Source organism: Vicia villosa, unplaced genomic scaffold (genome assembly GCF_029867415.1).
Source record: "Vicia villosa cultivar HV-30 ecotype Madison, WI unplaced genomic scaffold, Vvil1.0 ctg.000048F_1_1, whole genome shotgun sequence".
In the NCBI taxonomy this organism is placed as follows: Eukaryota; Viridiplantae; Streptophyta; class Magnoliopsida; order Fabales; family Fabaceae; genus Vicia; species Vicia villosa.
The window spans coordinates 905,662-917,618 of NW_026704980.1; the positions used below are offsets into that span (position 1 = coordinate 905,662).

Here is an 11,957-nt window from a genome sequence, read left to right on the forward strand (position 1 = left end):
GTTTATGTGGGAGTATTGCAGAGTCAGTTCCTCATTTGTTTGTCACCTGTGAGATAGTATTAGTTTTGTGGTATATGAATTTTAGGTGATTATGATGGTCTTTTGTTTTTCCTAAGGGTATCATGTCGCTTTTTGAGGCTTTTTTTAGTTTAGTTGGATCGCATAAGATTAGAGGAGGTTTAGTGATGGTTTGCCGCTCTTTGGCCACCTCCCTATATTCTAGTCCACCTCTGGTGAAAACTCCATTATACCCCTGACTTCGGAAATGAACTTCCGAAATGCATGAAAAAGGTGTTTTCGGAAGTTCATCTCCGAAAGCGCCTTTTTTTTTGAAAAAAATGTCTTATTTCGGAAGTTCATTTCCGAAACTACAATTTCGGAAATGAACTTCCGAAATAAAACGCGTTCTGCAGATTAAGCAGAACTCTTCCCCTCCCCCAAATCATTTACCCTAATCATCATCAAACACTTCCATAGGCGAAATTTCTGCAGAAGCAAGTGTGAAGTAGCCAAACTCTTCTTCCAAACTCAACCAAACTCATCATTAAACACTAATTGGTAAGTTTATCATTGTTTTTTCAAGTTTTAGATCTATTTGATTAAACTATATTAGGGTGTTTAGAATCTGAAAAAATGACATTAAGATAGCTTAGTACTGATATTAGGATGTTTAGTAGGCAAAAAAATGGATTTGGTTTAGGTTTTTGGGTCTGCCATTGGAGGTTGCAGAGAAGCTCTGCGTGGGGGTGTTTCGGAAGTTCATTTCCGAAAACACCTCCATCCCAGTTTTCGGAAATGAACTTCCGAACTGTACCAGAAGTTCATTTTTTTTTTGTTTTTTCATTTGTCTCGCATATTAATCGATTTCGATTGTTTACAGGATCATGTCAGACCAGCCAGCACGCATCAGACAGGGGAGAGAGTCCCAGACTGCGTCGGCTAGACGCGAGCGGGCGGCGGCGCATCTGGCGTCGACCCAGGGACGGGGGCAGGGACGGGGACGCCGTGTCCGCGTTCCACAAGACTTGGTGGAGAGTTCATCTGCTTCAGGCTCTAGGAGTAGGCTGGCTCGAGTATCTTCTTCCCGCCAGCGAGAGGAGGAGGATGAGGATGAGGAGGAGGAGGAGGTCATACCGGATGTTGACCCTCCAGTCGGGGAGGAGGAGGAGCAGGAGGAGCAGGAGGTGGATAGCTTTCCGGGAGGGCCTTTTGACACTTCCCTGCTGATTCACTACCAGGATCACGTCGCTCGGCGGATCTGGGAGGGAGAGGTATTTTTTTTAACTTAGCCGTTTATTTGTCACCATTTTTTATAATTTTACCGTTTATTTCTCGCTTATTTGTTTTTTTTTGTAACAGGAGAGAGAGCCGCTGAAAATGGTGAACCACGCCCGCAAGATTTTCAGTCTGTTTAAACCAGCAGCTGAGTGGTTTAACGACCATGTGCGAGGTTCAGGGCTCAGCGGGCTCTGCATGACGGGGTACACCACCATCAGCACCGGCATGCAAGGGGCATTTGTGGAGCGCTGGCACAAGGAGACGTCCTCTTTCCACTTGCCGGTTGGGGAGATGACGATCACTTTGCATGACGTGCAGTGTCTTCTCCACCTGCCGATTAGGGGGCCGCTGTTGACCCACTCCAAGATCCAGAGGGTGGAGGCCATTGAGTGGATGACGCTCTACTTAGGCATGGAGCACGAGGTTGCTCACTTTGAGTGCGTCACGACTTCTGGGCCTCATGTCCGGTTCACCACACTAAGCACTTATTTTGACCACCATCTGGATGCGGCTGCCGAGGCCGAGGCTGCGGGTGACGAGCTGTTCACACAGTATCACCGCGGCTGCGCTCTTCGGTGCTGGTACATGCATGTGGTAGGCGTTGCATGCTTTGTGGACAAGAGCGCCAGGTACGTCGACGTGACCTACCTCCGCTATTTCATGGACCTGGATACCGTTCACCAGTGGAACTGGGGGGCAGCTACTCTGGCATATCTCTACCAGAAGCTGAATGAGGCCTCCAACTGGAGGACGAGGCAGCTGGTCGGATCCTGCACTCTGCTTACGGTACGTTTGATTTTAACACATTCTCGTATTTATTTATTTATGTTTCGTATTTATTTTTAATACATTATCGTATTTGTGTTTCAGAGCTGGATCATCTCCTACTTCTCCTGCATCCACGGCTTCCACATCGATCCTGCGTACGTTGACGCCATGCCCAGGGCCGCCAGATACGCCCTCCAGAGGGGGAACGATGCGGTGGGACCATACCGCCTGTACCTGGACCGCACGATGCACGACGACGTCACCTGGAGGCCGTTCGCCGACTATGCTCAGGTTGTCCCCTTCGACGGGGTTGCTCTATATTCAGGCTGGTTGGCATGCGGGACCGGCATCATGGTCCGGTATCTCCCGGAGCGGTGCATGCGGCAGTTTGGGTTCGTGCAGATCATACCCAGGTCACCCTTCGAGGCTGCTCCTGACACAGTGACCAGAGTGCAGCTCACTGCCATATGGGAGGAGTGGCAGCATCATGTGGTACCGGAGGAGTACCGTCGCATGCGGGTCACCCAGGACTGGCACAGTGTGGAGGGGTACGTCACATGGTTCTACCGGGTGTCCCATCCTCTGCTGAGACCCGACGTTCCCGGCGCTCCTAGGCCAGCACACAAGGAGATCCTGGAGAACCGGCAGGCCGAGGATGACCACGCCATTGATCTCATGCCGATCTGCCAGCGGATAGAGATGCTTGGGCGGGACGCGTTGGATCGAGGTGTCATTCATCAGGGCGGACCAGAGGCAGTCGCCGTGATGGAGATCATCGTCACTGATGCGGGCCGTGCGGCGGGGTACAGGCGGCAGAGGAGGGTGAGCGGGTTAGGCACACCCAGTAGTGGTGGGGTTTATTCATTTTTTGATTTTGGATTGTATATTTAGCACACTATTTTTATTTATTTCGGTTTGTATATAATATTTTCATATTAGTATTTTTTTTTGTTTATTTATCATATTAGTGTTTTCAGTCTATCTATTGTTTATTTTATTTGCCGGTAACGTTTAATTAAAATGCGGTTGCGTTTAAGAAAAAACATAAAAAAAACACAGTTTCTGCATAATTCGGAAATGAACTTCCGAATTCACCCCCCATGAGGTGTTTTCGGAGATGAACTTCCGAATCAAGGAAATTTTTTTAAAAAAAAAGCGCTTCGGAAGTTCATTTCCGAAGCAGGGGTAGTTTGGGAATTTCGCTGGGGGTGACCCCCATAGGGAGGTGGGTAAAGAAATTTTCTTAGTCTATTTGAAAGTTCTTAAACAATTTGATTTTTTCGGATACTTCAGATAATGTGAAGTATTTGAAGGACAAGAACATGGTTTTTGGTTTGGAAATGACATCATTTATATAATATTTTATCAAGCCTTTGTTTTGAAATAAAAAATGCCTTGATTTTCTTGCAGAATATTTCAAAAGGTTGAATAATTTACTGGAATCTCTTATATTCAATTTTAATTGAAAAAAATACATATAGAAATAAGTTTGACAATTTAATTGCAAGTTACAAGGAAGCTATCACACTCGAGAGATATTCAGAAAATACCAAACTCTAAGTAGCTATCCCTTCTTTTAATTTACATATTGAACCATTGTCATGTTGTAGAAACTTACAACATGTTATTCATTGATACTGGTACAAGTCTTTTATTTTGTCCCAAATTAGGTAAACATTTTTACCCTTTCAGACCAATCTAAATTTAATATTCTTGCAAATTCTTCCACCTCCCTGTATAAAAACAAACATAATTAATCAAGGAAAATTAAAGAGAAAAATATGTTCAACAATTAAATGGACAACTCTATCCTTATCATAATTTTAGTAGACATATGAACATTCATTCATAATTTTTTTTAGAGGTTCATATTAGAAATATTCATAGGTTTAATCAAATTTTCAAGTAGTTAAAGAAAGTAAATGTTTCTAACCTATCAAGATTTTCCTTCAATACAGGATCAAAATCATCTTCAATAAGTTCCTCAAGAGTAGTAGCATGATCTTGAGAAGTAGAGATCTATAAGGCATAATAAAAAAATATCATCATGAAATTAAAATATTCTGAAAAAATATAACATCATAAAAACAAATCTTAATATCAAAACTAATAAATAATGGTCATTTAATTAAGGCATGAGAATGAAAATATACATTTCATGCAAACATTTTCAATAAATCTTTTAAAAAATATATACTTGTAGAGTCTAACCTCATTATAATCTTCATTTGCATTCTTTGAAGAATGACATTTGGTATTGTCTTTCCTTCCTTTGTTCTTCTTTTTCTTGTTTCTTCTAGCCCCTTTTGTATCTACCAAATCACATCACAAATTGATTGAATCTTTCATCACAAATGCAATATTTATAATTAAAATTACTTATTTTATAAATCTTATATTAATTCAAATTGTTAACAGGATATAATAAATTTTTGAAATGAAAAATTGTGTGAATTTTTTTGAAACAATAATAATATCAAAATAATTTTATCATTTTACAATAATTAATTATTCAAAGTTAACATTTCCTCTTCCCAAATCACAATTATTTACTACAAAAATCGTGTACCTCATTATTAAAAAATTAAATAAATTCATATATTAAAAATAAAGTTAAAAAAGTTGTTAATAAAATTTGGAAAAATAGTTAGAGCAAAAGACGTACCTTCTCCGTCATTGCCATTAATAAATGAAAGCAACTCATCAACTGAAGGTTCTTCCTTTGATTCTTTTACTACTTCATCATCCTTAGACGCATTAAGCTAATTTTATATATACAAAAATTAAGAAAATTACTACTTATTTATTAATAGGTGAAATACTATTGCAATATAGTATACCTTAAATTTCTTCCTCAGTTCTTTCTCTTTCTTAGCATGTAACTTATTGAGAAGTCTCATACGTGGATCATCAGTAACTTTGTTTACGTCCGGTTCCAATTTTTCCTCCTGTGAAAAACTCACAAAAATTAAGTCAACCAATAACTATTTTTTTAAGACAAAATAATAATAATAATAATAATAATAATAATAATAATAATAATAAAAATAATAATAATAATAAAAAGTATTCAATGAAAATACAATTGACTATATCAAAGACTACACTACCAAAGACTAACAAGTCTTGCTTACAAAAAAAATAAAATAAAAAGAAACTCTAAAATAAGCACCACTTGTAATACATATTCTATCACCACCCCATAGAGGACTATACCAAAGAAGAGGAGCACTAGATCACAAGCCAACATGACTACCACCGCATGATCAGAAACCACCAAATTAAAGAAAGAAGAAAGGGTTATAGTCATTCTAAACAAGGTCAAAATTTTTATCTATTTGTTGATTAATCTAAATGATAAGATTATGAAACCAATACGAATTCTCAATTAATCATTGAAAGAACTATTTTCAAATCAAAAAAGTATGTTTATCCTCCACTTTGTTCACGTTCATAGTATCCGAACACTTAATCTCTTTGTTAGCCTTCCAAATGGCCTAGATCACTGCATGTTAGATCATAGAAACTCTCCCTCCTCCCCTTTCACTCTAGACTTTGCCCTACCTCGTAAAAAAATAACTCTCGAAGAGAAAACTAGGATTCCTAGGAAGGACGGTCTATAACCCAAACTATTTAAAAATCATATATCAAATATTACTGACTAAATCACAAGTAAGGGAAAATCGCCACATAAAGGATAAACAATAAGAACAGGGTTGAGAATTAATTTTACCTTGAATAAGTTCTCTCTACAAGAAAAACTATCCAATAGAATCTACTAGGAAAAAACAATCACCTTGGAAGGAGCCTAGCTGCCCCAAATAAGAGGAAGAGATGTAAATCCAGTAGAAGATGAGAGATTTAGAGTATTTAAAGAGTTCAAAGGATAGTGATAAGCAGAGAATACTGAGAAAGTTTCATCCTAAAAAACTTCTAAATCCACTTATCTTTCTCCACAAAAAAATATGACCTCGAATGACCGAAAAGAAATCAACAACAATAGGTTTTTCGTGAACAAAGAAATGCATCATCCACCAAAAGTCTTAATCTACGTTTGGTTTCACGTTTGAAGCATCTAGAATTGATTCTGGATGTCTAGAATTGATTTTGACGTGTTTGGTTGATCTCGAGCAGAATTGATTATGCTTTTCAGAATTGATTTTACTTGAAGCTAGGATTTATAGCTTTTGATCAAACGTGATTTTTAAACGTGGATTTTACACTGAAATTTATTGTTCAACTCTCTTTTGTAAAAATTTCTCCAAATGTAAATCAGTTTACTTTTAATTCACTTTTATCCAGAATCAATTTTATATATTTAATTCACTCAAAATCAATTTTTTGCACCGCAGAACCAAACATACGCTTAAATGAGGAGAATATTGCCGACGCAATGATCAATCTAAAAAAAGGTTTGTAACTCTAACCGAGTTTCCTATAAATACCATCCACAAATCAGTCAGAAGAGTCTTCCTCCTTAAAATCAATAAAAAACACTCATTTCCATTTACATATTAAAATATTATGACCGTCTTTAAAAGTATACAACATAGAGTCTAAAATTTATTACTGCTAAATCATAACTAAATAATATATTTGACATCGTTAAACAGTAACTAAATAGAATTTCATTTATTTTTTCACAATTGATTTCCAACTACCTTACACAAGCTTTTAAAAAAATAATAAAATTAAAATTGGAAAATAATATCACCACATACCTTTTTGATATTTTTACACATATCAATTATCTTAGAAATCTCCTCAGGAGTTTGTTCTTCTAATATACGACGACTCACTTCTTTGAACAGAGTCTCCTCCTCTATCTCTTCAACAGAACCATCTTCAAGTTCAAACACTAGGTATGCTTTCTTCTAAACATTCAAAAAGAGAATCAAAATCAATTAAATGCATATGGTTTTAGAAAGAAAAAGCATATATTTCTTCATTTGTATGATCATGTAATAATATTACTACATTTATCTGATTGAATAGAGTTCTAACTAGATAAATTTAATAAACCTAACTGGATAAATTTAATAACATAGAATACATACCTTAGATTCCTCACTTTCCTTAGCATCGTTGGACATGATAGGACACACCTTACAAGTTGTAATTACTAGGGCTGCATTGGTCAACTTTAATTAAAATTGTTTGCAAGATATACCATAAACTCTATAAAATAATCCAAAAGTTTTCTATATTAAAAGATAAAGCAATTCCAACTATATCTTTAAGTATGGAAAAATATTCAAGTAAAGAAGTTAATTTTTTTTTCACATGTATGTAGTTTTTTTGGTATACCTCAAATATTTTTGTTTGTAATTCTTACGAATGTACTACCACATTTTTGTTTTGGTATCTGGTGTTTTTGTTTCAATTACTATGAAATTTATTTGTATTGGAATAATTGATCATGATAATATGTAAAATATTTAACTTTAATTGTTTAAAATAATTAATAAATTAAATATTACAAAGACTAACTTTAATATATATAAAATTTAAAGAAAATAATATACACAAACCAAAACTAGCGACATAAAATATTTATATTTACACTAACTAAAACTAATTTTTTACAGAGTTCTTTTATATATATATATATATATATATATATATATATATATATATATATATATATATATATATATATATATATGTGTGTGTGTGTGTGTGTGTTATATAAAATCGCCAATAATAATAATAATATAATAGTAATAAAATAATAATAATAATAATAATAATATAGATAAATAGATAGATAGATAGATAGATAGATACATTTTATTATTTTAATAATTAAAAATAAAATATCTTTATACATAAAATATTTTAAAAAATAAATATTAAAGTAGAAAGTAATATTAAACAAAAATCAATTATATTTATGGATTTCTTTTTATTTATTAGAAAAAATAGACTTTTTCATAAAGTAATATTATAATTAGTTTTATTTTAAATTATAAAATATAATTTAAAACTTAAAATGTTAACTTAATTTTAAATATTATAATAATAATATAAATATCTTAATTAATAAGTTGAATTATCATTTCAATCCCCTACTTGTATATAATTAAGATTTCCGGGCAACTGTAGAGACTAACCCTTCAGTTAGGAGGACTATAATAAACGATAAAGCTTTTTCTCAAGAGATTTAACACTACAACATGTCTAAAGTTAAATTCAATCTCAATCTCAAAACTACTGGTTAAACTGGAAGAGACCTCTACAATCTCACATTTAAAATCACTTCAATTTAATTTATTTCTCAAATTTTCACTAAAAAATGAAGATGTAATATATTTTTATTGATGTTGATATAACATTTTTATTGACCCATCATTTTTATTTATAAAATGTACTTATGCCATTGTGTATATTTTATTATGATATATTATTAAAAAGAGATGTTTGACCAATTAAACTTTAATTAAAACCGTCTTAAAGATATTATTTTTCTTTAGTGGTTGTATAAGAAAGAAAAAGCACTTAAAGTGCATTAAAATTAATCTCTTTTATAATTTTAATTTGAAACAAAAATAAATCTTAAAATATTTACTTTGATATAAATGTAAAGGTTAATTGTCAACCTATTTTAAGATAATAAGTCTTAATGTTTTCAAAAGAACTTTGTAATCAAAAGTAATTTCAAAATGTCTAGTTTTAAAAAGAAAAACATTTTTCTTAAAAATAAATACCATAAAAGAAATGAAAAAAGAACTACACACAAATATCACATAAAATTTTCAATATGTTTCATGAAAATTGAACGTAGCCAACATAGAAGAATTTCCATTATTTTCAAAAACCAACTATCATTATTTCATGTAATGACTTATTTTGATAATATTATTGTAGATTTATGAAAAGATGATACCTTTCTTATAACTTTCTTCAAAGGAGCACCCTAAGACAAAAAAAAAAATCCAAAAAAGAAAAGAAAATAATATTTTGATAAGAGAATATGAAAATGTGAGAGTCATACGAAAGAAATAGATACGAGGAAGAGAGATTTGCATATTACCTCGAAGAGAATAGTGCAATTAGAATGTGAAAGGGAGCAAGGAAGATGAAAGACAAGTGATTTTTAATACATTGAAGAATCCTAATTGTTGTTTATATAGATAATTCATTAAACTAAAACAAAAATATTTCTTACATTTGTCTTATATTTAAATAAGAGAAAATAAAAATATTTTAAATTATTTCTCAAAAAAGGAAAGAAAGGAATTCTACCTATTTTGAATATTTCTTACATTTGTCTTACATTGAAAGTTATTTTGACACTTTACAACCCAAAGTTTATTGGTAAGATTGTGTGTTGGGTCGACCAATTATTTTATATTATAAATTAAATATTATATTTATAATAATATAATATTTATTTTTTAAATAAAATATAAATTAAAAGTTTTAGAATACTTAGATTTAATTACTTTAATTGATATTCCTTCAAATCACATTATAAGTTTAAAATATGACTTTAAATTTTAATCACTATTATAACCAAAAGTCAATAATTTATAAACTAATTAATGTTTGTATTACTATTATACACTTAATTTAATTCAAAAATATTTAATGGTGGTAGTTGATTCATCAAGAAAATTTCTTTACACACCTCCCTATGGGGGGTCACCCCTAGCGAAAACCCAAAACTGCCCCTGCTTCGGAAATGAACTTCCGAAGTTATTTTTTTTTTTGATTTTTTTTGACTTCGGAAATGCATCTCCGAAAACACCACTTTTTTGGTATTTTTGGAGATGCATCTCCGAAGTCATAAAAAATTCAAAACCGTGAATATTTTCGGAAGTTCATTTCCGAAAATATTTCTGCATATACAAATTTCCCTCCTTCACTATTTCATCATTTTTCTCCAAAACTTCTCAAAACCCTCTCTAAAACCCAATCAATCTCCATCAATTTTTCGCCCTAAAATCAAGTTTCAAACCGTTGATCACGTTAAAGGGAGCATAGAAAGCTACAATTTCAGGTAAACATCTCTCATTTCATCCCCTATTTCACTACATTGATTCAACAAATTTATGCTGAAAACTGATATGGTTCGGAAGTTCATTTCCGAAGTATATCACCTAATAAATTTCGGAAATGAACTTCCGAAGTATGCCCTGGCAGTTAAAAAAAAACAGTTTTGGCCAATTTTGCTAATTTTTGCATTTGTTAGGTATGGTGCATCCGGACAACATTGTGCAAGACGATGGAGTATTAAATCCGGAAATTGTCAACGTTAATAACGATCCGGTTATTGACGCTACTCCCATGATCAATGCGGTCAATGTTCGGCAACATTTTACAAATGATCAGAGTTTCGGTAGTCGAGAACAATTGATTGATTGGGTTCGGAAGGAAGCTAACAAACATGGATTTGGAATTGTTATTTTAAGGTCGGACAACGGAAATAGTAGGCGGAAAGCTTTCGTTGTTTTGAATTGCGAACGGGGTGGTAGATATGTACAATCAAACCGGGTGCTAAAACACGAGGACACGGGATCGAGAAAGTGCGGGTGTCCGTTTAAGTTGCGTGCCACTCGGAGGGTTGATGATTTGTGGCGGTTAACCGTAATTTGTGGAATGCATAATCATGCCTTGGATGTCAAGTTACACGGGCATCCAATGGCGTTTCGTTTGTCCCGCGAAGAGAGAAATGTGATATCGGACCTAACGATAGTCAAAGTGGCGCCTCGCAACATACTTGCCGATTTGAAGCGTAAGAAACCGGATAGCGTTTAAAATATCAAGCAAGTTTACAATGAACGGCACAATCTCAAGGTTTTGAATATGGGCCCTCGGTCGGAAATGCAACAACTTTTGAAACTTCTAGGCGATAACAATTATGTTTCAAGCTTCCGAACCTCCGAGGACAAAGTTACCGTGCGTGATATTTTTTGGACTCATCCCGAAAGTATCAAATTGTTCAACACATTTCCAACCGTTCTAGTCATGGATTCGACGTACAAGACAAACAAGTATAGGCTTCCTCTTCTAGAGATCGTCGGTGTGACCTCGACGGACAAGACTTATTCGGTGGGGTTTGCTTTTTTGGAGTGTGAAAAAGAAGAAAACTTTACGTGGGCCTTGGGAATTTGCAAGTCTTTGTTAGTTGATCAAGAGGTTATGCCAAACGTCATTGTCACCGATCGAGACAATGCTTTGATGAATGCGGTCGATACCGTCTTCCCGACATCGACCGCGTTACTTTGCCGGTATCACATAACTTGCAACGTGAGAAGCAAGTTGAAACCCGCGGTTGGGACAAAAGATAGGCCGGATGAAAACGGTAAAGTTGTCAAAGCCGGTGTTGTGGTTGAAAGGATAATGTCGGCATGGAAGGAAATTTTGGATGCACACTCCGAAGAGATGTATACCGAGAAATTGGTACACTTTAGGTCTTTGTGTGGTTCCATTAGGACATTTTGTCATTACGTCGAATCCACCATTCTTGACAAAGTTAGAGAAAAAGTCGTGTGCGCTTGGACAAATCGAGTTAGACATCTTGGTTGCACCACGACTAACCGTGTTGAATCCGCACATGCGGTCTTCAAGAGGTGGTTGGGTGATAGCAAGGGAGATTTGTGTCGGGGATGGGACACCGTGAACCAAATGCTTGAAAATCAACACAATGAAATTCAAACATCGTTCGGTCGGAGCAAGACGGTTATGGAACACCGGTATAAGGGCCAAATTCTATTCTCCCAATTGATTTACAACATATCTCGAACGGGTTTGAATTTTTTGTTTCATGAAGCTAAGCGGTCGGAGACCACGGGGCCCGATAGTTCATTATGTGGGTGCACCATTAGAAAGACATACGGCCTTCCATGTGCTTGTATACTTGCAAAAAAGAAGAAGTTGAATTCACCAATACGCATGGATGAGGTAGC

At 34.6% G+C, this 11,957-nt stretch overlaps 1 long non-coding RNA gene across 1 annotated transcript; it reads right to left on the reverse strand.

Annotated features, from left to right (window-relative positions):
* Positions 1 to 3,978: 3,978 nt before the first annotated feature.
* On the reverse strand, positions 3,979 to 7,176 carry LOC131622994 (uncharacterized). The gene is made up of 5 exons (XR_009290066.1): positions 7,104 to 7,176; positions 6,768 to 6,920; positions 4,712 to 4,994; positions 4,258 to 4,358; positions 3,979 to 4,065 (listed from the first exon to the last, which is right to left on the reverse strand). It is a non-coding gene; the product is annotated as an uncharacterized LOC131622994 (long non-coding RNA).
* Between the last annotated feature and the right edge of the window lie 4,781 nt (positions 7,177 to 11,957).